The 24414-nt window shown below is 33.0% G+C and overlaps 2 long non-coding RNA genes across 2 annotated transcripts; one reads left to right on the top strand and one right to left on the bottom strand.

Annotated features, from left to right (window-relative positions):
- Positions 1–157: 157 nt before the first annotated feature.
- LOC141645805 (uncharacterized) lies at positions 158–1082 on the bottom strand. Its single transcript, XR_012545172.1, has 3 exons — positions 973–1082; positions 773–803; positions 158–470 (listed from the first exon to the last, which is right to left on the bottom strand). It is a non-coding gene; the product is annotated as an uncharacterized LOC141645805 (long non-coding RNA).
- Positions 1083–3966: 2884 nt separating this feature from the next.
- LOC141646697 (uncharacterized) lies at positions 3967–7337 on the top strand. Its single transcript, XR_012545595.1, has 3 exons — positions 3967–4365; positions 4501–4529; positions 7014–7337. It is a non-coding gene; the product is annotated as an uncharacterized LOC141646697 (long non-coding RNA).
- Positions 7338–24414: the final 17077 nt, after the last annotated feature.

The following is a 24414-nucleotide window of genomic DNA, read 5'->3' as shown; positions in this document are numbered from 1 at the left end:
ATTTCCTATATTTTTTAACAACCAAAGAACCATTTTTGTCTTTCCAATAATTAATTTTGTTACAAGCCTAAAAATAAAATAAAATTGTATATTGCACGCATTAGATATAGTTTCTTTATGATTCATAAAATAATCTAGAAAGAATACAACTCTTGTAATATTTTTTATTAATGCGAATACCCAATACATATTTTAAGCATACGAATAATTGAAACTAAACCCACAAATAATGATTCTTAGACGTTCCATTACTTAGACCTACACAATCACACAAAAGTGATTGTTAATCTAAGGACATTTTGGGGTTCCTTTCTTTGTCTTCCAATCATTATAACACGGACATTCTTCCTTATTACCGGCGGTTCCTGAGGGCACGCATAAACATTTTTTACAACATGAGTTGCAAAAGTTCAAGCATGGTTCATGTGCCGAAGCTAATGCACACCTCCTTTCGCATTCTGTTGGACATTCTGTAAATTATATGATACATAGTAAGTTGTTAATTTACTCATTAGCTAATTATTGAAATTATAATACCCTCAATTTATCCGTCATTTTCTTTTCTCTTATAACTCAATTTTCTCTTTAATGATTAACAATTAACAGACAAGTCGGGAATGCTACATAACCCAATTTAATGCATAAAAATAATCGGATAAATTGGGGGTCTTAATTCACAAATCAAACGTAGTCTATGAAATGAATTAATGTATTTGATTTGAGCTTTTGATCATGTACCAACAATGATTAAAATTCGAATACGTATATATACCTTCTAAAGTGACGGATCCCTCTCCACCAGCCTAGAGACAAAAACAATTATTAGTATCTATATAAGTATATAACTATTAAGATATATATAATTTAAAAAATATGAAACATGATAATAACTCACTATAATAGTTCAAAATATTGCAATTTCATCAAATTAATGAAACAATTTTAAATTTTGCAAAAAAGTGGAGTACTTACATTTGAAGAGATAAAAAGAGAGAGAACTATTAGACAAAAGATGGAAATTGTTGCAAATCTTGCCATTGTTTTGCTTCTAAGAAAATGAGGTTTTTCTAATGAGATTAATTTAATAATTTTGCTTAGTTATGAGTTATGAAATTTCTTCAAAACCTTCTCCCTTTTATAGTACCTCTAGTAAATAAATGTAATTAATGTCTTTGTAAATAGAGTAAATAATTTGATTAATCACCAACCATTATCTAATACGAAGTATGATACATTTCACCTTTACACATTTGTTCCCACTTCGAATATGTTATACTTATATGTATGTGTCTTATTAATTAGTTTTCTTAAGATGAAATAATTTGCTTGCTCATTTAAAGAGTCTTATACGTCTATACAACCGTCGTAAGGTGCAACGATTATTTTACGTTAGAAAATGGTGATTATTTTACGATAAATGGTGATTATTTTACGTTAGAAATCACCGTTTGTTATTATAATAAAGTGACCATCATTTTTAACATAAATTGATCATTATTAATTATTATTATTATTTTGGGTTCAAATGAGTGTACTATGTTTCGCGGGTGAGAATCGAATTTCCAATTTCATGGTTGGGATAAGAGAGTTCTTACTCTTAAGCTAACTCTAGCTAATTCTCGTTTTATTAATCATAAAATAACCGTTTTTCTCTGTCACACTATAAAATTGTCATACACAATAACTATTGTATGTAGGTCAAATAGACAAATATGATGGGTATTAATTGTAACATCCACTTTGATTTCAATGTAAGTCATACGTTTAGGGAATGTACTTCTTAAATGCTTATGGCTTACACATGTATGAGCATTAAGCATTAATGGTAGATATGTATCTATTATGAATCCAGATTTTAGAAAGTCTTACGCGTGACGGGTATATCCGTCATAAGCTTGTGACGGATTAAATACTATCTATGTAGGTAGATAAGACAATATAAAATGTTATTTTCTAAACAATCTATTTTTGTCTTATCTAATCACTTAAATAGTTTTAACATGTTATAAGCTTACCACGGAGATACTGGTCACAAATGAGAACTTATGTTCAAATTTAGTCAAACATGTTCAATGATGTTCTTGATTTTTGTTGAGGGTCAACCTTGGATAAGTACATTGGACATATTTTCAAGAATGTGAAAATTTTAGTGTTATATGTTCCTCTTAGGAGTTTGTTTGGAACTTTGGATGAACCAATGATTTGTGTGGATCCCCGAATCTTTCGATTGGAATCGGTTTGGACTTCAATCGGTCTTTAAAGACCGAAATTAATGTCAATTTTTTCCTTAATTTAGTTTTAAGTAAGATTATTGGTAAATGTTGTTTAAGAATGCTTAATTTTTAATTTATGAGACTTCAATGGTACAATACATATGTATTCATCTTTATAGGTTTAATAACATTATTCGGGACCTTTATAAAGTTAACATAAGTACGCGAGTAATGACGAATTGTGGTCCAACCGCTTCGGTCGAGTCTAGATCGGAACATTCCAACCCGGTCTAAAATTTTAGCAAATCAGTCCGAAGTATTTCGGTTTCCGTCCAAAATGGCTCCGACCGGGTCTTTGACTGTAAAATAAGGTAAACATTACTTATGACAATTTGAGACTACTTGGTCTAAATCAAGTGTAATGTCATAACTCACAAGTTCCCCTAAAACTAAAGAACAAGTGATACAAGTGATAGCTCAAGTGATAAAGGCTCTCTTACTCCAACTATAAAGTCGGTGGTTCGATTCTACATTCTATACATAACTTTATTCACATGCTTGAACGAGTATATTCTTTTTGGTAAAGTATTTCTTTGCCAAAGACACTACATAAAACCGAAACTTATTTATTCAGCATTTGCTACTTATTCTATTCTAATGAATTCTGTTTTAGAAATATACGTCAGAAATATTTTAATAAAATATATGTATAGAATTGATTGAAATGGAGAAACTACTAAATTTCACGAAATACGAACCATGTCAAATAATTCAAACTTGAAAAGTGGACGAACCAAATATCGAACTAAAACAACACTTAGGGAACCGTAAGTTCGTAACTAGATAGTGTGTTGGTGACAAACACACTCACGTGATAGAGGTAGCAATTAGGTTACTCGGTTAAAATTATATCGGGTGGGGTCCTATTAGGTTTGGGGCTTTGACTAGACATGGCAAAAAAAATCGACTCGAATGACTGGACCCAAATTCGACCCGACACCTAAATTCAACAGCCGAACTAAACAAGAACCTAAATTGACCTGACCAAATATAACCCGACCCGAATGTTATTGTTGCATACTGATTATTATACATAAATAACTTGATAATAACTGACCCGAAAGTAACCCAAACTCGAAATGACCCGACCCGACCCGTAGTCGACAAACTCGAAATGACCCGCACCAAAACTGAGCAGATCCAAACCTGACCCATTTAGCATATCTAGCTTTGAGAGGTGAATATCAGGCTCGGCTTCACCCTTATGTCGACCATTATTATTTACGTCTAATGTAAAATTATAGATATTCTCTCGTCTACCCCTCAACTTTTCATTTTCTAAGATGTAATCTATTTTCTTGCAAAAAAACTTTTGACCATCAATAACTCTTATTTACAAGTTTAGAATACGATACTTTTTTTTTTTTTTCAAATTGTCCGTCTTTAAGAGGTCTTCAGCTTGAAAAAGAATTCACCGACATCTCAACTCGTAGTCGAGAATTATGGTCGGTCAAAGTTTATTCGTTAAAAAAGCTTTGACCAACCATAACTACCGGCTACGAGTTCAAAACCGGTGAATTTATTTTTAAATTCAAGGCCTTGACGAGATAATTGGTTTGAAAAAAAAAATTACCGTTTTCTGAACTCGTAACAGAAAATTATTGTCAGTCAAAGTTTTTGTGAAAAAAACGAGGGATAAACCTTAAAAAACGAAAAAAATAAGGGGTACACGAGAGTATATCCAATTAAAATTTTATAAATCCGGGTCGGGTCGGTTTGATTTCAGTTCACCAAATTTTGAGGTTCAATCGAGTCCGCTTTCAGATGATTCGTAACAGATTCTTCGTGTCGGGTCAGACGCCCCCAACCACCGTCGTAACCACCACCACTACGGTGGTTAAACACTTAAACCCTAATGTAAACCCTAAATACGCAATCAAATTCCGTCTTCGATCAATCATCAACATTTCTAGGGTTTCGTGAAAAAGTCAAATGCAGTCACTTCAATTTCTCTCGTGTCGCCATTAATGGCGCTAGGGTTGAGCTTGAATTCCTAAGGTTTTGATGTCGGAGATTTCGCAGCTTACGATTTCAAATTGCCGGTATATTTCGCTGAATTGCAGGTTATATCATGTCAATTTCGCCATTAGAGGTATTATTTTTGCTACTTTTGTTGATTGATTGATTGATTATTATTATTATTGCATTAGTGATTACATAGCTTGTTTTGAATTGAATTGATTTCGATTTGGTAATTGCTAGCATTTAAATCATCTCGGAATTGCAGGTTATATCATGTCAATTTCGCCATTAGAGGTATTATTTTTGCTACTTTTGTTGATTGATTGATTATTATTATTATTATTATTGCATTAGTGATTACATTGTTTGTCCTGAATTGAATTGATTTCGACTTGGTACTTGCTAGCATTTTAGAAAGCGGAGGACCTTAGTTATGTCGGGAGGGAGACCGGTCCTGCTGATCATCTAAGTCTATAGACATTTCATTGAAGAAATGATCAATGATCGCCTTATTTTTATGTCAAGATCCGTCACTGATTTTAGCTGTGAGATTTTAGTGTTCTTCGCGCGATAGTGGAATCGATGAGGTCATAAGAATTAAGATTATGTGTGTATCAGGAAATGGGATTTGGAGATTTCTTATTCCTATGAAGGAAATAAGGTGAAGCTACGTTGCTCAGACTCGTCTTTTGCTCGGATTTTTAGCGACATGTGAGTGAACACGGCCAAATAAATGACTTCAGCAATTAGGCTTCATTGTTTTGGACTGAAATCTCTGAACTGACCCGAACTGACCTTATGGGACCTGACCGGAGCTAAATTGAACTGAAATTAATTCCTAAGCATATGGCTTTATAGATATGGACACGAGCACACGACACATGTGAGAAAATATTAAACTAGTGATGCTCCATTCACCAAAAAAATTATTCGTTTTAACTTATTTCTTTATCTTCTTGCTCTTATTTGACACCATGGACTGTGTAATTTGAGGATATTTGTCTTATCGGCCCCAAGTTGTGTTGGACACGGAACACAGTGACTAAGTGAAGTGTCAAAGTAACCTAGAAGCGAAGAGAGGAGTAGGAAAAGACACCAGATTAGGGTGGATTAGTGGATCCTCATGGCAAATTGTGCAAAGGGTTTGAAGAATGGTATTAAGATGCAGTATAGATTGCTAAATCTTAGTATTGGGATAACATAGATGTTGTGTAAGTATGCATCAGGCCACGGCAAAATATCAGGAAGTAGCATTAGAGAATGCAGTTATAAATTCAATAGTTCATGATGGATAATCTCTCGACAAGGAAACAGACAAAGCAGAAGGCTTTGGAGAGAATAATACTAGTGCTGTAGTGAGGGTAGGAACGAAACAAAAATGCTGACTCCGATTCAGAAATACTTTCCGAATTCTTGTTTTGTTCCAGGATTAAGGAATATCCGTAGAAATACTGATGTTTGCCTAATTGGCCAATGAGTAATACAATTTGTATTCGTCCTTGAGGCAGAAGAAAACGCTCAATACACAAGTATTGGTGTTTCTGCTCTCCTTCTTTCTATTTCTTGTTGGCATCAAATTTGGAAAATATGGAAAATATTTCTGAATTGAGTGGAGCAAAAAAAAAAAAAGCTGCTAAAGTAAATTCATAGTGTTATAGCTGCATTTTTGCCTGTTCTAATATCTCTCATTTTTTCTCTTATTTTCCATTGTTTTAGCTCAAATTTGACGGTTTGTGACGATAATTCACATTAGATAACCCCAAACAGTTTTGGAACTTGAAAGCTTTATTGTTTTTTCATCAACTTTGAAGTTTGTGAAATCTGCATTGTGAAATCGTGGAAATAGGATCTCTAATCCCAACTACGTAGGAAAATCTCGAAGAAATGGGAGAGATTGTCACTTTCTCGTGAAATTATGGATTGTAAAAAGTTTCTAGATGTTTGTTATATACATCATATTCAAACGTTTGTCTAATACGGAGTATACTAAGTAGTTAATTTAGTTGGAAGTTAAAGATTTATGCTTCTAGTCCTTTAATAAACACGGTATGTGTGTACCCTCTGAGGACTGAGTCCAGTCTGATGCCAAGTTTCCTAAATTTGCAGCTTTGCGCATTCTAAGACTGTTGAGAGCCTTTCTGTTCACTTAACATGGAACATTGGAACTTGTGGGACAACAATTTTGGGTGTTAGGGGGTGGTCGGTGGATACTCTTGTTTCTTTCTTTCCCCAGTTCTTTTGACTGTTAAACCGGCGGTCGGAGAAGTAGTCTGTGGTTGGCTGTGGTTGACATGTTTATCCCTCAAATAAGCGGAGACTAGTTATTCAATTGGGGAAAGTAGAGCATGATAAGTCTTCTGCAGGGCAGAGTCCTTGCGAGACTGTTCTGTTAACTGATTAATACTTACTCCCTCCGTCCCAGTCATTTGTTTACCTTTGATTAAAATACCCCTCACAATAAATATAAAAGGTAAACAAATGATTGAGACGGAGGGATTATTAGTGTATATTTTGCATTCTTCAATAGATAAAAGATTATTATTTATTATTTATACTTTCGGTCAATTTATTAGTTTGTGAAAGGATCGAGAAGGTTATAGACGATATGGAAGAATAAAAAGGTTATATGTAGCACAGTTCAATAATAGTTACAGAAGTTCTAAGCAAGCTTCTACATTGTTTTACTCGACAATGGCCTTCGGTCTTGCTTTGGAATCGGTGGTTGCGATAACATTCAAAACCGCTCCTAATCAATGTTTTTTTTCTCTGATATTGCAGGGGATAATGTTGTACTAGTAGACTTGCACTCGCGTTCTCGCAAGATATGACTTAAAGGAGAGAATCAGCTTTAACTAGTTGGAATAGACATTATGGGGTAGTTTGGTGGAAAGACAATGACTTATTCCTGATTATTCAGAAAATGAAGGCACCTACATTTAGAGATAGTAACCAAATCTAGCAGTTTTGCTTAATTTTCGACGCGGTTTCTACAATTATTGTTATCATTCATGTACTCTATAAAACTATATCAACCTGTTTTTAGAACTAGTCCATACCTGTAAAAGCTACTTCCTTTAATTTCTGAAGTAGACATTGTCCAAACTGTTTGTCCCTTTTTACAATCACTTGAACCCGTCTCGATCCAATTCGATTAATCCCCACTTTCTACGAGCTCGGCTCAAAATCTTGAACTTGAGCTCGGGCTATGCTCCAATCCTGTCGAGCGTAAAACATTGATGTTCGGGCTCGGTTTGACCGAACACGAGTCGAGCATTGACCAAGCCGATTCTGAGGGCTCGACGAGCTGGTTCAGATCATTTACAGGCCTACGGCCCTGTTCTTTTGGATTTAATTTCAGCCCATTTCAGTTCAGTTTAGTTTCATTCTGTTCAGTTCAGCTTTTCTCTTCACAAATTAACTTTTACTTCAGCTCAGCTCGATTCAATTCAGTTCAGTTCAGCTCAATTAAGTTTAGTTCAGTTTAGTTCAGATGGTTTCAATCCAAAAGAACAGGGCCTACGTACGTCTAAATCCAACATAAAAATGAGTAGCACAGTATATTTTCGAGTAACGTTATGGCCACCGTGTTTGAAGTAATCGCACTTTTTTTTCCGTTACGAATGTTCGGGAACGCATAGTTGGAGTACATGACTACTCTGATATGAAACATTGATTCATTGAAACCTCAGTTGGATATATTCTAGTGATGATGCGATATGGTACCTACAAATTTTTAAGGTTACATACAAGTTACATGTGCCCGGCCCGACTTCTCGGGTGATTTGATAACTTGATTACTGACTGACCCATAAGATTCAAATCACTTGTGCTGGAAATTGTCCTTAAAAACCTTACTTTGATCAGTAGTTCAGTACACACTAAGGTCATATCCTTTAACAAAGAAACACTCTCAATCAAATGTATGTTAATGCAATTATGTCCAGACACTTTTGCTATTTGTCGACCTAAAACAATTTGAGGTGCAAATTGGAGCATACTGTGTGTCTGAACGTGTAATATGTCCTTGTCTTAGAGGGATAGTTCCTCCCCCCCTTTGACTGTCGTAGTTGCATTCCATGCACGGTATCGAAAATTTAGTTGTCACTATATGTCTCAGTTTTGAAGGTTACCACAATCGCGTTTTGAAGTAATTTGAGATCGAAATGTTATAGAAGTAGTTTAGGCGATCAGACGTAAACTGAGATTTTAAAGTGATATAGGTTACATTTATGCAATGAGAAAATCAAGATAAAACCCGATTCAATTTCTAGACCGACATCCGAGCTCATTTCAAGACTGATACCGAAATTTAATATTTAAGGAGATTTTTTCAAGTGAATTTTTTCATTTTTCAGCAAGTCTCCCTTAGACGAGTCCATTTTTGAAATAATGGTCAAAAATAAAATATTTGTCGTTTTGGGTCGGTTTTGAAAATATTTGTCAAAATGGTGTCCACGTAGGCTCGGGATTTCTAGACCTGAAACAAGCCACTACTAATGGCGTGTTTTGTGAAGGAAACACGTCATTAGTAGTGACGTGTTTTTACAACAATTTTTTTCCTCAACTGACTGAACTTTAAAAAAAAAAAAAAATTACATAAGACACGCCATTAGGGGTGGCGTGTTTCCTCTCCGAAACCCGTCATTCCCAATGGCGTGTTTGTTTTAGTCCATTTTTTAATGAAGTTTCTTTCCGTACTCATTATAAACACGCCATTGGTAGTGGCGTGTTTTAGGTCCAGAAATCCCGAACCTACTTGGACACCATTTTGACAAATATTTTCAAAATCAACCCAAAACGACAAATATTTTATTTTTGACAAATATTTTCAAAATCAACCCAAAACGACAAATATTTTATTTTTGACCATTATTTCAAAAATGGATTCGCCTTAGACAGACATTTTTCGTCTGAAATTAAAATGTAGAAAATGTTACTGTACAATTTACGATAAAATGTGACCATTTTTGCATAAAAAGTTACCAGAATAATTTTCTAATAAAATGTCAACCGTTTTAGTTGTAGCTTTAGCTGTAACATTTTGTCATTAAATAACATTTTTTATTACAAAATAATATCATTTTTTCCGCCTTAATTTCAGATTGAAAAAACCCGTCTGAATTGAGAACTTGCCTAGTTACCTTCACTCTTAAAATTGATAGGAAGAGGGTAAGGGAGATTGGTGATAGCTGTAGTGAGTGTCCCACTGAATACAGTACACTCTAATGCAGTGACCAGTGACCACTCAATGAAGATGTGTTCTAGAGAAAACCAATACAAAAAGTCCGTTACAAGTTTGTGACGGGTTAAATATTATCCACATGGGGAAATAATACAAAAGTAAGAGTGCCTAGAAAATCACAAATGACTTATCTTTATCTACCCAAATGGCTAAGTGGATTTTATTTAACCCGTTACAAACTTGTGATGGATATTGTGCGTCACAAATGAGAATTTGTGAAACCAATAATACAAGTGTATACTTCCTCCATTCAACTCCACTCTACCTATTTCACTATTGTACACTATTCACAATCGTGTATTCAATTTCGATTTTCTCTCGATACGTAAGTGAAAATATATTCATGTGGGATCTTGTTTGATTCGTCTTTACGAGTACATTAAAAATATCTAACTTTTATTATTTTTGCAAATACGTAGCTAACGATATTTAACGCGTAAAACACGCGTTGGCAAACGTGAAAAAAGAAAGTGGTAGAGTGGAGTTGAATGGAGGAAGTATGAGGTACTACGGAACTCCTGGAAGATGTTACATCTAACATGACTTTGATTAAAAAAGTACGAAGTATACAATTAGATTCGTATATTAGTTGGAATGTTGGATACAATTATAAGAAATCGGAATAGAATGAAATGGAGTGAATATGGAATGTTGGGATCGAAAATATGAAACCTCGATTCTTGTATTTTAAGACATTGTTCTTTACCAAAGAGAAAAATCGCGTCTTTAGGTTTAGTCGTTTAGAGAGTATGTATTCGAGTGTTGAAAGAGTTAATACTAGTTGAATAGATGGTATAACATGAAATATGATGTTTATGAAATATGAAGTTTCAAAGCAGTTATTTTACATATCTTAATATTTGATTCAAAAGCTAATGTCAAGAAATAACAGTTTAGAAGATTAGAAGAAAAGTTCTCTGGAGCATTATTACGACCTATTAGTATTCGACACGTGTTGGAGGCATTTATATTAGAATGTCCTATCCAATGTCCGAGTATTCAATATGAAAAAAACGATATAACATGGCACTCATTTTTACATACCTTAATAATTTGATTCAAAAGTAAATGTCAAGAAACAGGCGATTAGAAGAAAGTTATCTTAAGCATAATTACAACCTATTAGTATTCTAAATGGGTTAGGAGCGTTTGTATTAGAAAGTCATATCTAATGCCAAGTATTCAATCTGATAAAACTATATAACACGGAATATGATGTTTCAAAGCACTCATGTTTACGTACTTTAATATTTGATTCAAAAGCAAATGTCAAGAAACAAGCGATTAGAAAAAAGTTATCTTAAGCATAATTATAACCTATTACTCCATAGTATTCTACATGTGTTAGGAGCGTTTGTATTAGAAAGTCATATCCATTGTCAAGTATTCAATCAGATAAAATTATATATAACACGAAATATAATGTTTCAAAACACTAATTTTTCCGTACGTTAATAATATTTGATTCAAAAGCAAATGTCAAGAAACAAGCAAGCGATAAGTCGAAATATTCTCTTAAACAGAATTACGACCCATTAGTATTCAATATGTGTTAGGAGCGTTGTTTATTTTAGAAAGTCATATCAAATGTCAAGTATTAAATCTGATAAAACTAAATGACACAAAATATGATGTTTCGAAACACTCATTTTTACGTACCTTAATATTTGACTCAAAAGTAAATGTCAAAAAACAGGAGATTATAAGAAAAGTTCTCATAAGCATAATCCAAGCTAAGCGATAAGTCGAAGAGTTCTCTTAAACAGAATTACGACCTATTAGTATTCGACATGTGTTTGGCCCTGTTCTTTTGGACTTAAAGTCACTTAATTTAAGTTCACTTCACATCCTATAAGTTGATTGATTCAATTGAGATCCTATAAGTTGATTGATTAAAATCTTATAAGTTGATTCGAGATCCTATAAGTTCGATTCGATTCGATTCGAGATCTTATACCTCACTTAATTTAAGTTCACTTCGATCCTATAAGTTCGATTGATTGATTGATTGAGATCCCTATAAGTTCGATTCGAATCCTATAAGTTGATTGATTCAGATTCTATAAGTTGATTGATTGATTCGAGATCCTATAAGTTGATTGATTGATTCGAGATCCTATAAGTTGATTGATTTGATTGATTGATTCGAGATCCTATAAGTTGATTCGATTCAGATCAGATTAGTTTGATCCAAAAAAACAGTAGTAGCGTTCGTTTATATTAAAAAGTCATATCAAATGTCAAGTATTAAATCTGATAAAACTAAATGACACAAAATATGATGTTTCGAAACACTCATTTCTACGTACCTTAATATTTGACTCAAAAGTAAATGTCAAGAAACAGGAGATTATAAGAAAAGTTCTCATGCCTAAACGATAAGTCGAAGAGTTCTCTTAAACAGAATTACGACCTATTAGTATTCGACATGTGTTTGAGGGGCATTTGCATTAGAATGTCATATCCAATGTCGTTTTGTGAACTTTATTTATCAACATAGATTTTATGAGTAGATAAAGCTACAAACCTTATCACATATATTCACAAATCACAATGCACAAAAATCTATTCACTAAATCTTGCTCTTAACTATTTGTTTTCCCTAATTAACCTCTCCTTTACTCACTTTCTTTCCCCCACCACTTTTGTGTCTTGAGTATCTATCTATTTTTAAGGTATATGTTTTTGATTCCATGCACAGTGGTCCTAATTAAAATCATGAATCTAAAGGCAACCTTTGAACTTTGGACCTTATATGTCGGATGAATGAATTTCAAGTTAGTAATAAAGGTAGTTTTGATGTTTATGACAAGTTTGAATCCAAGTCATTAATTGTATGTGTTATAGCATATGCTAGAAAGATAAATAAAATGTAAAGAACAAACAAGAAAATAGACAAATGGATTTCGGATTCAGATTAGAGAAGTTATAATATGCATAACCGCCATAACTGTTAGGGTGATAGAGTATATTATAAGAAAAGCTGCCTAAAACCTAATCATAATTATTGTGATAATCATTCGAAGTGGCAACTATGAGATTCATGCCCTGTTCTTTCCAGCTTAATTTAAGCTCTTATTCAACTCACTTCAGTTCAGTTCAGCTTAATTAGCTTATTTCAACTCTATTACAATTCAGTTCAGCTCAATTAAATTCAGTTCAGCTACGTTCAACCCAAAAGAACGGGTTATTCAACAGATTGTTTTAATTTCTATTTAAACGAGTCATTAAGTCCATTTTAATATTTCAAACACTATATATCATAGATTCATAGGTTATCAAAGTAAGTTATAAGACCAATTTTAATGTTGACGGAATTATTAGAATATATTAATATCCATATATTAATATATTCTGTATTAATATATTCTAATAGGAATTCAAACATAATTCAACAAAAAACCTCTTCAAAAATATATTTTAGCAGTAATATTTTCATATATACTTTTTCTTTCCCGATCATTTGTTTACATCCCGTCAAAGAAAAAAGGAAAACCACATAGTACTTCTCTAGTTCTCTATACTTGTACACAAAATCTCATTGAAGACGGCACGTATCTGTCACTTTGGAGTGACGGATACTATTTCCTCTCACAAATGACCCAAATAGAGGAGAGAGGGAAGCACATGGGGTGCCCCCACCTTGTTCCCCCTATCCGTTTTATGAGTGGCATTATCTGTCACTTGTTTCGACCCGTCTTCAGCAAGACTAACTGATACTTGTAACTTGTAAGTTGCTTGATCAATTTGACATAACCTCGTATAAAGCATGGCTATAATTATTCATATCATGCTAAAATCTTTTATCCTATGATTTACTTTTTTATCAGAAGTCATTATTATAATATTATCATGTGTTGTTGACATTTTTAAACTTGAAATATTGTTGTCAATGGAGTTATGTATTTGAGCACCAAATACACCATCATTGACTTGAAATGATGTGGTTTAACCAGGCACGCACAATGACTATTTCTTCCCTTTTTCTTAGTTGATGCACCGCCATCCGTCTCTGATAGTGGGGTTTGTCGCACTCCCCAAATCAAACAAATAACTCAACTAATGTAGTAGGGTAGTCGAGGTCGAACCACAAGGAGATCAAGTTTGAATACTAGTTTTGTCTTAGATTATAAGTTAGCTACGTGAATCAAGAAATTGGTTGATATTAAACTAATTAACTAAATTATAAATAACTACTAAAACAATTAAAGTAAGAAAGCAAGTAATAGAAATGGCAATTCAACAAGAGAAGTGAAAATGAGCAAGAAAAGATTAAGTTGTAAATCAAATGATTAAAGGGCCTAGAACTCGGTTCTCCCACAACAATTTGTAATTCCACACCATGATTCCCTAGGCTAGTTATTCGGGTAGACGGGCAAGGAGGAGATGACTCTAATTCGCCTAAGACCCCCCTCTCGGGTTCGAAGTAGGACACTAGCACTACCCACCAACCCCCCTCTCGGGTTCGAAGGTCGGAATCCCTAACTCAACACCCAACAACCCCAAAAACATGCATATTTCCAAGGTGGTCAAGAACTTGGTCAAGGTCATTAAGTACTCATCGTTTTCCGGGTCATCCCACTCCTCCTCTCGGAGGTCGATTTCAAACGCTAATTTAGAGGTGCCCTACCCGGTTCTCCCTTTCGGTCTCAACCTAGGTTAGCAATAGGGTCGAATTCCGGGTATCCAAATCACAACCTAACCAACTCTCGTTGGTGGACAAGGGTCATAAATCGACACTACCCAAAAATCGGTCCATAAGTCAAGTCATTCCTCTAAACTACCCTCACCAATTTCCCCAATTAATTAGCTCTTTATGAGAATCAATTAGTGAAATTACTCATGTCGGGTCAAACCAAGTCCTAGTAGAAGACTACTCACTAATCATGTTTCTAAAGACAAAGGAGACAATAAAGATGGATTCTTTAATCATGAACATGGTGGGAGAATAAATTCTACTACTAATCATGCAATTAATCAACAAAATTATGAGGAAAGACAAATTAATCTAAGATGGAAAGAGATTAATGCAAAAAGACACAAACTTTAACATAAGCAACTCAAAGATTCCATCTTTGAGAGCAACAACAATGGAAAACAAAGAAAAGATGAACAAGAGAGAGAATAACAACAATCTAACATAAACAATTAAGATTAAACTTGAAAGAAAAGCAAATGTAAACAAATGAAATTAGGAAGAGAAATTATACCAACTCAATAGCAAAGAAAGGAACTTTGATTGAAATATGGAAGGATTCTTCAATTCTCCAAATACAACCCAAAATTACTAATTGTAAACTAATGAAAAGGGAAGAACTTGAATGAACAAAAGAAGAATTAAACTAATAATTAAAGAAAGATAACAATTTTTTATTAAATGAAAATAAGAGAAGAAATATGAGGGTTTTACAATATTGAGAGAGAATAATAATCTAGTCTAATTTCTAAGGTAGTAATTGGTAAAATAATGTCTAATGTGGGGTGGTCTTTTTATACTAATTTATTAATTAATGCTACCACTAATTACTAATTACTACTAATAATAATAATAATAATAATCTTAGTCTAATAGTAATAATCCACTAACTAATGCACTAACTAAATGCAGCAAAACTAATCGACACAAAATTACCCCTAAACAAAACAATCGAAAATCCCAGAAAAAGGAAAAAGGGGAAGGGGAAAACGGGACTCAAAACGCAGCAAGGGGGTGTCTTGCCGGTCCACCGGCGGCCGGGGTTGACACCGGCAGCGAGGCCATTGAAGAAAGAGCAGAAAAAGGATGGGTGCGCGTTATGCCGGTCAGTCGACCGCCGGGGCACCGGTAGAGAAGACAAAGTTGATGCGAGATTGTTGATTGTGGTGCGTTTTGCCGGCTAGACGGCTGCCGGTCCCTATACCGGTAGCGAGGCCATCACAAAAAAGAGGAAAATGGGTGTGTTCTGCCGGTAGGGGATGTCGACTGCCGGGGCACCGGCATGGAGCACAAAGCTTCATAAAAGCTCGGTTTCGATTCCGAGTTCGAATCTGATTATGCATTGGAGATGGTGGGTTTGGTCGTGGGAGATGAATGGTGATCAAGGGATGGAGGTTGAAGGTGGTTATTAATGGTGATGTAAATGGTTAATGGTGGAATGATGGTGAGCTGAAATGGCGATGTTGGTGACGGGTTTGAAGGTGAAGGACGCATGGGACAACAATGGTGATATTCGAAAATGGCGGTGGTGATGTCGAGCTTCTGGACTGGTGGCAGCCATGGTGATTGAAGCCGTTGCTGCTGAGATGTCGCAGATGGAGTTGGGAGTATGAATGACGATGATGACTGGTGAATGATGGTGAAGGTGAAGACGGGTTTGGAGTATGGTGATGTCGGGTTGATGGGTTTTGTATGTAGTGAAATGATGAAGTTGGTGTACTGGGTTTGGACAAAAGAAATGGTGATTGTGAATGGTCAGTTGTTGCGTGTTGTTGATGATGAAGCAAAATGTTGGGGTTGACTTTGTCAAATGGTCAGCTTTGACCATTTCTTTTGTTTTCATTTGATTCACATGCTTTGCTCCATGACCCGTCTCACTCCTCGATTTCCGTTCCCTTTTATTCTTACTCGAATCTCCACTTTATTATATCGCCTCGCCTACAAATTATAAACAATAAAATAATATTAATACTAATGTTATTGAAATCCGACTAATTATTACATATAATTAAAACGACTAATTATTATAAATTAGTAAATAAATGAGCTAATTAGACAATTAAGCACGCAAAATTGAGTCGTAATAAGATATAAATGCGGGGTAAAAAGTGACCAAAATGCTATTCATCAGTCTCCATCAAAATAATCCCAAATTTATTTTATTTTTAATTTTTGGTGTGACAGGAGTTATAAATAGTTTTGAAATTCACGGAATTTAAACCTAGGTTATTGTAAAATCGTAGGTATCCCTTCTGACTTTATTAGCTAGTTGAAGATATACATATAAGATAATTGATTAGCAAAAATCGCGAATCTTAACCATTTTTAAGGTTTGAGGTACAAGTGCTAACATAACCACGGTTTAATGTGTTATATATGTTATAAAAATAAACTTTTCCGTAAAAAATTATTTCATTCAAAGAAATACGGAGTAATATATAAATGGTAAAATGATGGTGAAAAATAAACTATGCGAATTGAAGGGGGTATTAATTATCAATCGTCGAACCAAAAAATAGTAGAAGTTGGGGATTGGGAATAATTTGGGTTGGCCAAGATTTAATTGGTGTTGAATATATCACAGATAGATGTTGAACAGTTTAAGTGTCAAACTCGGCTATTAATGAGAAAAATATATATCAAGTGTTCAAGTATCATATTTACATTTAACTGACGAGTACTATGTTTAAGTCCGAGATATCCTTTTAATTAAGGAATGACAAACTCTTAATCCATCTATCTATATAGAGTATAATATTTATTTCATTTCATACTTATTAGAACAGATATGACCGTGTTAAGAGAGACCAACTCATTAACCATAAGTTGCCTAGGTAGGACCAAAGATAATGGGAGGACTGAGGAGACATGACATAGAAGGTGTAGTAGTTGAGGAGCTTATGTTATTTGAGGATGTATCATGTATGTATGAATCCTAGAAAGAAATGGTATAATTGCTAGTGTTTTTTAGTGTAATAACAACTAGTCTTGCTTGTGAGTTGTAACGAGCTAATTCCGTCATAAGTTTGTGACCTCTTACAAAAAGGGAGAGGGGATAAGGTGGGGCACACACATGTGTTTTCCACTCACCTCTCAATGAGCATTTTGTGAGAGAAAACGGTACCCGTCACAAGCTTGTGACGAATATCGCCCGTCTTCAATGAGATTTTATGGTGTAATAATTCAAAAATATTTGATGTTTCCCATTTTCTAACCTTTGATGTGGAGTGTGTAATCATTCATGTGCTTCATGTCTTCCTTTTGTTAAGCACTCATTTAGATTGTCCTAATTTTTTGGAAATCTTAAGCATGGATTTTTAAGGAGTGTCTTAACCATCATTATCATATTTAATTTTTGTTATTATATTAAGATTTAGTTAATCACTCACTTAGATTGTCCATCTCTTTCATGCTTAGCTTTAATTAGTCCTATTATCTTATATTTTAGTATTAGACTATTCTTCTTATCATCTCCAATGATTTTTGGTGGTTAACTATTGCATCCATTCAACTCATTGATGCTTATATCTTTATATATTTTCAATAAATCTAATCCGAAGACGGGTAATATTTCGTCACAACCTAAATATGGAGTAAAATGTGACCCATTTAAAACAAAAATGTAAGCATTTTTAGATAAAAAAATTACCATAACAATTTTCTAACCTATAACTATTTGTCATTAAAATGGGACATTTGGCCCGTTTTTTGCTTGTGACGAAAAGTGTTCGTTTTCCATGAGAATTCACGATATATTTTTGGATGAGGATGGAACTGAAATAGTTATTTTTGGTGCGCATTAGGTAGATACCCAGAATATATATATATATATATATATATATATATATATATATATATATATATATATATATATATATATATATATCACAAATTCTTATTTCAGACCGCCATATTCGTCTGAAATGGTCAGACGGATACCATTTCCTCTCACAAAAAACTCATTTAGGGTGTGAGTGGGAAAGCGCATGGGAGTGTCCCACCATCCATGTGCTTCTCACTTGTAAGAGGTCTTATTGCGGTCTGAAATAAGGCGGTCTGAAGCAAGACGGACTGTATATATATAAGTGGTACCCTGCAAATCACGTACATCAAGTCAATTACCTTTTTTAGGGGATGACAAATTGACAGGCTCAGAATCTAGAAGGCTTAGTTCATATAGTTCAACAAAATTGTTTTCGATGAGACTTAAACCTGAGACTCTTGGAAATTTGCCTCCAATTCTAATCACTAAATAAACTTCACACTTGCAAGCTCATGGATTAGTATACTGTTTGGAGTTTATTTGCATTCTCATGTTATCGCGTGTTAAAATATATTCATATCGAGTTAAACTAACCTGATTTAATCCGATAAATGAGTAAAACGGCCTCCTTATGCATGTTTTCATAGAGGATGGATCCTCTTCATTTTCTAAAAGAATTGGAGAGTCCATTTCTCTCTCACAAATTAATAGAATACTATATTTCTTCTTCCATTGTCTTTTTCTTTTATTTTTCGATATAAAACATGGACCGCTAGATCGTCGTTAGATGAAATCTTGATCATTGAAAGGAAATGAACCCTCTATTTCGTTTAGAAAATAGAGTGAGTCCTAATTGATTTTCATAGTACCATAACTTCAATTGCAATAAATAAACATGCCCCTACTTATTAATACCATACTAAGACGTACGAGTAATACATATATAGTCTCTATATAGATTAACCAATTAACGGGCTAAGAAACATGTAATAAAGTCTTAAATAAGATTTTATTAATGTCTCTAGCTATCGCCGTTCTTCGGAAAAATTGATAATATGATTAAATAAGATTAGTAATCCTTATGTTTAAGTTAATTTTATTTTATTACCTTGAGATTTCACTAATTTCATTCTGGTGCGTTAAAGTTTAGGTTACCATATTTCAGCGTGATAACATAGAGTAATATTATCAAAATTTCATACAAAGGTACGAAGTATAGAAAATGTTAAGCCGCCTCAATCTCAAAGTAAGGTTTGTGTATATTTTGAATATAATTTAAGCATAAGAATTTTATGGTTATAAATCCGTTAATATATAATCTACTTTTACTGAATCCATTTTTGAAATAATGGTCAAAAATAAAATATTTGTCGTTTTGAGTCGGTTTTGAAAATATTTGTCAAAATGGTGTCCACGTAGGCTCGGGATTTTTGGACCTAAAACACGCCACTAGCTACCAATGGCGTGTTTATAATGAGTACGGAAAGAAACTTCATTAAAAAATGGACTAAAACAAACACGCCATTGGAAATGACAGGTTTTGGAGGGGCCACACCTAATGGCGTGTCTTATGTAATTTTTTTTTTTTTTTTTTTTTTTTTTTTAAAGTTCAGTCAGTTGAGGAAAAAAATTGTTGTAAAGACACGCCACTACTAATGGCGTGTTTCCTTCACAAAACACGCTATTATTAGTGGCGTGTTTCAGGTCTAGAAATTCCGAGTCTACGTGGACACCATTTTGACAAACATTTTCAAAACCGACCCAAAACAACAAATATTTTATTTTTGACCATTATTTCAAAAATGGACTCACTTTTACTTAGATACCGTCTCTTACAATTTTCTTTTAAGTTCTCATAGTCTGTCATTTTCTTATTATAAAACCCCAACTCAATTATCAACATCATAAATAAATGTATAAAAACGATGTTTTGAGTGGTGGAGATCGGAGAGCCTCGAATCTATGATCCATGCACCCATGGGTACCTTAGCATAGAAAAATGGGGCTCCATGCCTTACAATATACGGGCCCTTTGTATATTATTTTGAATAGGATGGGTCCCCTAAATTTTTGGGGCAATCAATAAGGGTACTTGGTACCTACATTTGGAATAGAAAGGACTACCTTAATTGTATTGATAGGTGCACTTAATATTGGTATAAACAACCATTGAGGTATAACTTGGTAAAAATGGTTGAAATCAATCTAACCATCACTCTCTTGTTTCAATTGTTTTAGTTCCATTGCATTTGAGTAGTTTGTTTATGACTTCTATGGCAAAGGTTCTTTCCTACTTTTTACTCGGGTTCCGTTCTGAAATGTTACTCGTCATTTTTTATTGTATTTGTAGTATGAGTAACATTATTGTTCGAAAATTGAGAGCGTTGTAAAAAAAAAGCGATGGAGGATAAGGCAAAATCCAAAAATGTAACACATAGATTTACGTGGTTCACTAACTGTGTGTTAGTTACGTCCACAGGCAAGAGGGATGAGAGTTTTATTGGTGTTGAGGAGACTACATATTTCAACCTTCAGATTAAGATTGTTATGATATGTATAACTGTTAGGGTGCGGTTTATTAGAGAGTTTAGATAATACTTTCTAAGACTAATTCAAATAACCTAGAAAGGCCGAAAACAGAAGCCTAGTCCAAACATGAATTAGGAATTAGCGAGACCTCTGTGATAGTCGTTCGAAGTGACGACTAGTAGATTAAAGACACAAATACAAGGAGAAGTCCCAAAATTTGCATCGTTATTTCTCTCAAAACTATCCCCTTATTCTCCTTCTCCTCCCGACCTCCTCGCCAACTATCCACACTCTCGTCTCATTTAATTGACTAAAAATATAAAGTGAAAAATCATCAGTTAGGAATAAATGCTTACGATATGAATAAATAAAAAAATCACAACTTTTTATTTAACACAATATTATCCGTTGTACTAATACCATATGATAAAGGTAACTGCCCAGGTTCGAGACTCGCTAGAGCAAGAGACTTGGCCACGGCGGCCCCCGTTGTGTTAGGGGTGGTTTACATGGTCGCGGTGGTGTGTATTTGGAATCACTGGGCAGGGGTGACTAAACCCCAGGTTAAAAAAAAAAAAAAAAAAAAAAAAAAAAAAAAAAAAAGTAACTGCCTAGATAGTAGATACTAGCAAAAAAGTGTTTCTTATTTAGATCAATTTAATCAAACATTATCCTGTTAAGCAAGATTAGTTGTAAAAAATAATATATCTCCACTCTCAATTAGTGATAATCAATATGAAAAACCACTTTTGTAAATACACTAGATTTTCAGTTGAATTTGCACTATTGTCAATTGAAATGTGGTCACTTATTACTCAATTGACAATAAAGAGCATGGTTTCTTATTTAACAATTTAACAATGAAAGTGAAAGCAAATAAAGACCTCTATTTTTCTTTAGGTACAGGAAACATCATAGGAATAAATTTAAAACTTTTTTTTTAAGGTAAAAAAGAAAGAAATCAATTTTTCACTTTATCAAAATTCTCCCTCAAATTCTAAAGTATTCAAACAAATAAAGACTAAATCTATCGTTACACATCAACAAAATAATATTCTTAGATTTAGACAATCTAAAAGTACAAAGGAAAATTATATAAGAAACAAGTATAGTGTACTAGTGTTGTTTCTTTTGTTTCTAAAAAAAAGGAAAAGAATGTAAACAATTAATCATAGGTATAACTTTCAAACTAAAAATGACAACATTAAAAAGGTTTGTTAAAAAGATAAAATAAAATTGTCCCAAGTAGGTCCTTTACATTTATATTTTAACAAATTAGAAATTTTGATGAGTCAGATGAATACGAAGTATTTTATCGAGTAGAAAAAGTTTGTTACTTTTAAATTGAAATTATAACTATGGAGTAAATTGTTTTAGACATTTTATTCTATCGTTTTTAATTACGACAAATTCTTGTTTACTATTTTCATCTGAAATTAAGACAGATAAAATGTCACCATTTTATAATAAAATATAAATATTTTATGATAAAGTGTTATCATGAATTTTTGGTTAAAAAATGTTAAATTTAGTTATAACATTTTATCATTAAAAAGGTTATTTTCTATTAAAAAATTGACGACAGTTTCTTGTTTTAAAATAAGTCAGTCTTAAAGAAACTTACTCTTTAACTAGTGTAGATCCCGCGCAAATGGACGGTAAATATAAGCTTTTTAATTTTTAGTATATTAGTTATAGATTTTAGATTTATATCTCACAAATTTTTATAAAAAATAACTAATATTAAAATAAATCAAAAGAATTGAATAATTTCATAAATTGTGTTTTTTATGAAAATATTTTAACTACATCAATTTATTTTAAAAAAAAATATTTTTTCGTCACGAAATTAACAATAGGAATACAGTTGTTATTAAATGGAAAATTAGCTTGATAAATAAAAATCTAATTTATTTCCATATATAAGTTTGAGCAATTTGAAGGGAAAACTTTAGAGAAGTTGTATGGTCTTAGTATATAGGAGGATTATTTTACCTCGAAATAATTTATTTGCTCTATTTCAATTTAATCCACAATATAATCTATGTAGAATCACATAGGAATCTAAAATTGGAAACATAAGGAACATTAAATGAATGAATATATGATCTGTCTTGTCATGAATTTTTGTTTTATAAAAGGTGTTTGTTACTCTTTAGTTGAAATTATGACAAAGCTATTGTTGGGTTTAATGTTCTAATATTGCGGGTATTTTAAACTTTTGAGTCATTTTATGTCATGTGTCAAGACAAGTTCATAATGCTAGCTTAAATCCTAACTCCAATGAATGATATAAGCACCATGAGAAACAGTTATTCCTGTGTGACACGATATTGTGTAAGACAGTTTAAAAAACGAGAAAGCATGATCATATTAGTTTTAATGTCAAATAAAAGTTAATTTCACAGGTATTTTTATGCCTGAAAACTAGCGAGATAGTGGATTAGCAGGTTAGGTCTCTATAATTTATTCTTTGCGCGTTGTTAAACAAATTTATTTTAACAAAACAACTCGTGAATATCTCATAAAATACATCATTTTTTACATGTTTTCACATTTATCGTGAAGTTAATTAAGGCTAGTGAGTGGCTTGCCAGCCAAGGGATTTCTGAGCAAATTCGAATTGTCCATCTTCAGAAGAGCTCTATTGGAGTTTCACTTGCTTTTGTAGTTAACCCAAAACAACCCTAGATTATGAGTATCAATTAACTCACTGAGACAAAATTGTATATAGTTACTACTTTCTAGTAATTATGATTTGGTTCATCTATCCTATTTAACCCGTTTTAGGGTTAAAAATGATAATATATCCATTCTAATCACAAAATAACTCTAGATTATGGGTAAGGGACAAAAGGGTAATTTAACAACAATTTCCCTGATGAAAATCTCTAATGAAATCAGTTTTTTTTTTTTTTTTTTTTTTTTAAATAAATAAATAAATAAAAGTAGACCCTCCAATAATTTCAATAATATTTGGATTGATGGGCAAATATCCGTACCCTCTTTTCTCTCTATTTTTCTGACAATGACCACTGAAGAATGGGGGCACATGCTTCCTGTCATATCAACCGCACCTTATTTTTTTTATTTTTTTAAAATTTTTAATTTTTTTTTATTAGATTTAATCCTCTTTGACGGCCAAGATTCACTCACTCATTCATCATATCAAGTCTTTCTTCCTAAAATCCAACAATTACTATTTCCACCATTCAACTTCACCCTATCACTTTACCTTTTTACGTTTGGTAATACATGTTTTACAGGTTAAATATAATTAATTAGTTATTTGCAAAAATTATAAAAGTTTAGATATTTTTAATGTACTCATAAAGATGAATCAAACAAGATTTCACATGAATATATTTTCACTTATGTATTGAAAGAAATCAAAACTGAATGTTCACTTGTGAATAGCGTAGAAAACGGAAAGTGATATAGTGGAACTGAATGGAGGAAGTATATTTCTGTATTGCCAATTGATACTTCATGAGACGGTTTTCCATTAATACGAGTATGGTTTTAAATTGATTTATAATAAAAAAAAAAAGTATAATCCAGATGTCAAGTAGCGTAGCTAATAAGCTCATAATCCGTTTTATTGTTAAAAAAGAAGGTCAAATATGCATTGGTAATATCTCAGGAATAATAAAAGTTTGTCCCATTTAGCTAAATGGTGTAATAGTTACCCGTTTTAGCTATAAAATGGATACTTTCGACTTACGAAAGATTAGCTGAAAGTGTAAAACTCACGAGAATAATATTCATAATTTATAACTTGGATTCAAACCCTAACCACATTATATTCATAACTCTTTGCACCATTGTTGTCATAATCTCTATTCGATCCTATGATTCTATGATTTTACGATCCAAAACTGCTTGACCGATCCCGAATCCTACGATTCTATCATGTTTTTTAGAATCTTACGATCCTATCTATTTGAAA

Source organism: Silene latifolia, chromosome 3 (genome assembly GCF_048544455.1).
Source record: "Silene latifolia isolate original U9 population chromosome 3, ASM4854445v1, whole genome shotgun sequence".
In the NCBI taxonomy this organism is placed as follows: Eukaryota; Viridiplantae; Streptophyta; class Magnoliopsida; order Caryophyllales; family Caryophyllaceae; genus Silene; species Silene latifolia.
This window is presented reverse-complemented; position numbering and strand designations above follow the sequence as displayed.